Below are 6,000 nucleotides of genomic sequence, written 5' to 3' on the forward strand. Positions count from 1 at the left end.
ATTATTTTCATGTTTAATTTTTCTGCTTGACGATTTCTTATGGTTGCCGAGATCCGTAATCAACACCATATTTTCACAATTCACTTATATTTTACATTAATAGTTGCCAAGTCTGTTAGGGTTAAAACAGCAAACTCCATTCATAATACAAAAACCATGAGAACTGAGAAAGAAATCGGTTAAGCAAGAAATTGGAGTTATTTTCTGCATTTGAAAGGGGTGTTATTAGAAATGATATGATTTTTAAATATTTTAATAAGTATATTGAGAAAATGGGGTTTAAAAGGATTTTTGAGGTGGGGTTAGTAGTATAAAAATTGAGTAATACATCTAACACTATAATTTATCTCACCAACTCTAAAATGAGAGAAATTATAATACATGAAAGATAATACAATCAATTAATACATGTATGACATGCGTAGTTGAATTTCATATAACTAAAATTTACATGCCATTTTTTTTCTAAATAAATACATATATACTATAATATCATTTATTTTTTGTATAACTGACATGATACTTGAGATGTATTGTGAAATTTCTCGTGATATTGAATATCTATCATTAAAAGATTAAATATTTGAATGTACCCTAATAAATTCTACAGTCACCCTTATTACTATTTTTCTCAAATCCTTAGATGCGAATGAATCAATAAACAGCATAACAAAAACATTGCATTCAATGATCCTGCAAGTAAAATCCACGGCTTCCTTCTCTCTCTAGCCCCTTTTTTTCTCTCTTTTTTTCTTTTATATCCAAAATGAAACCATGAAGGAAGAACAATAAAACTCACTTCTTTTTGCCCCCAATTATCTGAATTGACAGAAGTGGATGAGTCCCCAACCTCTTTTTCTTTTCCTTTTTTCCCCCCTCCTTTTTTTTTGAGTCTGAAATCAGACAAATTATCTTGTTATTTTTAAACATTAACCATTCATTCATGATAGATATTCCGTCTAGAAATAACAATAGTTCATAACATCATAGAATAAATTCAGACATGTTTTGGTCCTAGGTTGATTATTCAGTTTGGGTAGAAAATTTTTAGAGATAGATTCACATACAGAGTAGAAAAGCCAGTGAAAATTAGTAGTGAAAATTTGAACTTTCAAATGTGTTTTTGGTTAAATTAAGTCGAAGATAAATTGAAAAAGAGAAGTGCAAAAAAATAATATCATCGGGGTCTGTTGAGATAAGTAGTGGACTAGTGGGGGCTGAATAAAAGACGCATGGAAAAGAGTTCCATCTTTTGGGCCTCTGGACAATGAACACCAGCCAGTTCGTAAGTTTACAAATGAAGTGCGCGGCTGACGGGCCGAGCCTGAGCTGATCTGCGCATTCAAACTTCATTTGCCGTTTCCTATGCGCACTTCTATAATTAACTTCATTAGCTTGATGTAATTTCTTTATTGTATGACCGACATAATATCTTTTATAGGGAGACCCTAAGTTACGTTCAACTTAACTTACGACCCTCTCACAATAACAGTACCACTGGTGGGACAGGACACTGTTGCTGTGTGAAGCGTAAGTTACGTGCAATATAACTTAGCGCCAGCCTCTTTTATATATTCTAAAATTTTTTGTTGATACGAGATGAGGACAGTGAAGGAATCAATAGTTCTTAAGCCACTGTTAATTACAGTCAATTGGTTCTATTCCAACTTCCAAAATACTACCTTCCCAAGAATGTAGGGACCTAATGCTGATGGATTATCACATGGGTAATCATATTTGAATCCTCAATTTATCCCATTTTCAAATTATTTTTGTTTATTCCAAGATAGCCTTCTTAAAAAATAAAAATAATTTTCAAGAATGTTCTTTTTTTTTTCCCTTCTCACTCATCTACGCACACTCTCTCAGCATTACCATCCTGAGTTGATCTGTTCTCCGCTTTCCTGTCAAATTATTTAATTATTTGGCTACGAGTTTCTTTAATTGTTAACTTCTGAATTATTTAATTTTGTTGCTGCCGACGAATTTGGATAATTGACAAAATTCTAGATATTCTAGTTAGTTTTGCTGGCGCTGGCGGAGTTTGCATCAACTTTGAGTTTTTTATTTGTCTTATAACTTATTTTATTCAAAATTAAAAAATACAGCAACCAGAGAAAATCACAACAGGGCATGTAGATGTGATCGATATAAACCGGGGGTGCATTTTTTTTTTTTTGAAACGAAGCCATGGACGTCACATGCTGAAAATAGGTGGAGGTGAACCGTAGTGATGATGATGAGAGAGTAAAAAAAAAATTTTTTTAATTGTTTTTACAAGAGGAATTTTAGAAACTAAGGGCATCTTTACTTACTAACAATAGAATGAGAATTTTGGAAACGAAATTAATAATGCGTTTTCTTGCAGGCTTTGAATTGGAATGAAAATTGTGCACGACCCAAAATTCATTGAGTTATGATTCTCAATGGTTTGGGAATCAAAACCTCATTCCCATGAATGAATTTTTTACCCCCAACTAAAAGTCCTAATTTCCATTTTATCCTTGATTTAGATAATAATTAAAAATAGAAAATAATGAAAATCAAACCAAACCCTAGATTCATCTCTGGCTAATCCAATTCACACAAGCAGCACTTATGGCATCGAGCCACCACTAGCAATGGTCGCATCGAACCAACAGTAGCGATCATGTCGCCAACCGCCACCGGTTTTGATCTAATGACAATAATGATGTCAACGATGATGATGATTTTGATTTTGATGATTATTACTATTATTTTTTTTTTTGATGAATTGGGGCTCTAAGAAGAGCTAGAGAACAACAGAACGGGGGTGAGAAACCCCGTAAGAGTCGTGCAATAACAGAGCCCTAACGCCCAAAGGGGGGGAAGGGTACACAGTAAGGCCTAGCGGAATAGAAAAAGCGAGGTTCGCCATATAATCTGCAGCAAAATTTGCTTCTCTGTAGATGTGAGAGATGGAAACATGCCAATCCAATTTGAGATAATCTTTGATAGCCTGGACCAAGGGAGCATATTCATTGGTCATCACCGAAGGTCTAGCCACCAATTGAGTAACGCAAAGGCTATCCGTTTCAACTTTCAATTTGCGGATACCAGAATTCCATGCAAGCTGGATCCCTTGATATACGCCCCAGAGCTCCGCGACAGTAACAGAGCAAGAACCAATCATCATCCCAAAGCCTGTTAGCCAACGTCCTAAGTGATCTCGAATCAAACCACCTGCAGTAGAATTCCCTTGAGACTTGTGAGCACCATCCGTATCCAGAGTACACCAGGGCCACTCAGGAGGATGCCAAGAGATCCACATGTGAGTCCTAATATTCTTAGAGAGCAACGGGTGGTTATGAAGCTTGTGAATCTCCTCAGCTCTTGTATGGACATCCACCAACAAAGCCAAAGGGTCCAACATCAATTTGTTAAAGAGAAACTGGTTTCGCCAATACCAGATCCTCCATATCGCAACGCCAAAAAAAACAGCCCAGTTCGAAACATTCCCTACCTTACTATTAACAGCCAGATTCGAGCAGAGCCAAAGATGAAGCTGAGAATTAAAGAAACTGTGACGTTTGCTTGTCGGAATAATTTTGAGCCAAAACTGCTTAACCAACCAACAATCACGTAGAGCATGGGTAATATCTTCACACACAGCCCCACAACGATCACAACAAGGAGAGATGGGTAAGTGCCGCCGAGCCAACTCCGCCTTAGTTTTCAAACCAGCGTGAAACACCTGCCACAAGAAGATTCTCACGCTTTGAGGGCCTTTCCACTTCCATACTAACTGTCAATCTCTATCTTCAGACTTTGGATCGTACTCAGAGAGAGCCAAATATGCCGAGCTTGTAGAAAAAGCTCCGTGCTTTGAATGAGCCCAAAAGATAGTGTCCATGCCTTTCACGTGGGAAGGGGGGTGAAGAGCAGCTATTTGTAGAATAATATGGTTGGGAAGATATCGATCAAACCGAGGCCAACACCAAGCCCCATTTGCATCAACAAGATTTGCCACCTTACAATCCAAAATGCCCACAGGTATAGTATTTGTTGCGTAGGCGATTAAGGGGACCGTATCAGTGATCCAAAGATCCTACCAAAAACGAGCAGATTGACCATCACCCAAACTCCAGCGCCTGCTTGCAAGAGCCTCACTCCAAACCTGCCCAAGAGACTTCCACAAGTGAGAACCATAGCGTGTTGGAAGGACGGGAGGCAAGTTGTAAGGATCCACTTTGTACTTCAAAATAAGGACCTGGACCTATAAATTATTCGGAGAGGAGATTATGCCCCAAGCTAGCTTCATGTGTAATGTCCGATTCATCATTGCCAAAGACTTGAAGCCAAGACCGCCAGAAGCTTTAGGCTTGCACACATTCTTCCAACTAACCATGTTGAGCTTCTGCTGATGAGAAGAACCGCTCCAAATAAACCTCCTGCAAGTTCTATCGATTTTCTCACAAACCCCACAAGGAAGGGAAACAGACTGCATAACATAGATGGGAATTGCCTGGAGAACTGACTGAGCTAGAATGATACGGCTAGCCAAGGACAAGTGATAGGCATTCCAACCCGACAGTCGTTTCTCCACCTTATCGATGATCCCCTGATACATATTGGTAGAAACCCTTGAATGATGAAGAGGGATCCCAAGGTATTTACCGAGGTCAGAAGTAACTGAGAAGCCAAGAAGACCCGAAATTGCAGAGACATCTCTGGCACCTATGTTCTTTGAAAAATAAAGCAGAGTTTTACTGGTATTAACTTTGGCATTAGAACAAGCACAAAATTCTGCTAACACTGTTGAAATAACTCTAGCTTGCTCAACTGTAGCCTCTGCAAGCAAAAGAAGATCATCAGCAAAAAAAAGATGAGATAAACATGTTCCATGGCGAGATAAACCGATCGGACGCTATTTTCCAGCACTAATAGCATTGTGAATCCCGTGACTGAGTCGTTCGATGCAAAGGACAAAGAGGTAAGGGGATAATGGGCAGCCTTGACGAATTCCTTGGGAAGGAGAAAATTCATCCGTAGCCTCCCCATTCCACAAGACCCTCATAGTAACCGAAGTGATGCATGCCATAATTACTTGAATAAGATCGGAAGGAATGCGAGCTTCACGCAGAGTATCACTGATAAATTCCCAACTGAGATGGTCATAAGCCTTTTCTAAATCAACTTTAATAGCCATAAAACCAGTAGAGCCAGTCTTCTTGCGCATAGAGTGAACAACCTCTTTAGCAATCACGATGTTCTCCGTGATATGACGACCGGGGACGAAGCTAGTTTGATGGGGGCCAATCAGAGAGGGTAAAATGGATTGAAGGCGATTAGCCAGCAGCTTGGTGATAGTCTTATAGGCAACATTGCAAAGGGAGATAGGACGGTACATTTTCAACGAGGAGGGGCTTTCTGTCTTGGGAATGAGAGCAATCAGCGTGGAATTGAGCCCTAAAGGAAGATATTTGTCATGGAAAACAACTTTCACCAAACGACATAAAGGAGAGCCCACAGTGTTCCACTGCGTCTGATAAAAAATGGCATGGAGACCATCAGGACCCGGGGCTTTCAGAGGGTGCATGCCGAAGATGGTTTGTTGAATTTCAGCATCCTCCACACACTTATTTAAGATATGGAGCAAGTCATCCTCGATAAGAGGAAAACAATTTGGATGGGGGTAGTGCTGAAGGTCAGGAGAATCACAAGAGAATAACGTTGAGTAGAACTGAATGACATGAGCTTTAATTTCCTCATCCTTATAAAGCCTAAGCCCTGCATTGTTTTGGATGGCCGCTATATTATTTTGTCTCCTTCGAGAAAGAGTTTTTTTATGATAGTAAGATGTATTACGATCACCGAGAAGCAGCCAGTCTCTCCGAGATTTCTGATGCCAAATAATTTCCTCTTGGGTGAGCACCTCTTCTAGATCCGCTTTTAATTATTTCTCAAGATTTAATAACCCTTTAGAGTAATAACTTTCTAAAGCCTGCTGAATCCCTCCTAGACGAGCTAATAAACGTT

This window comes from Citrus sinensis, chromosome 4 (genome assembly GCF_022201045.2).
Source record: "Citrus sinensis cultivar Valencia sweet orange chromosome 4, DVS_A1.0, whole genome shotgun sequence".
Lineage (NCBI taxonomy): Eukaryota > Viridiplantae > Streptophyta > Magnoliopsida > Sapindales > Rutaceae > Citrus > Citrus sinensis.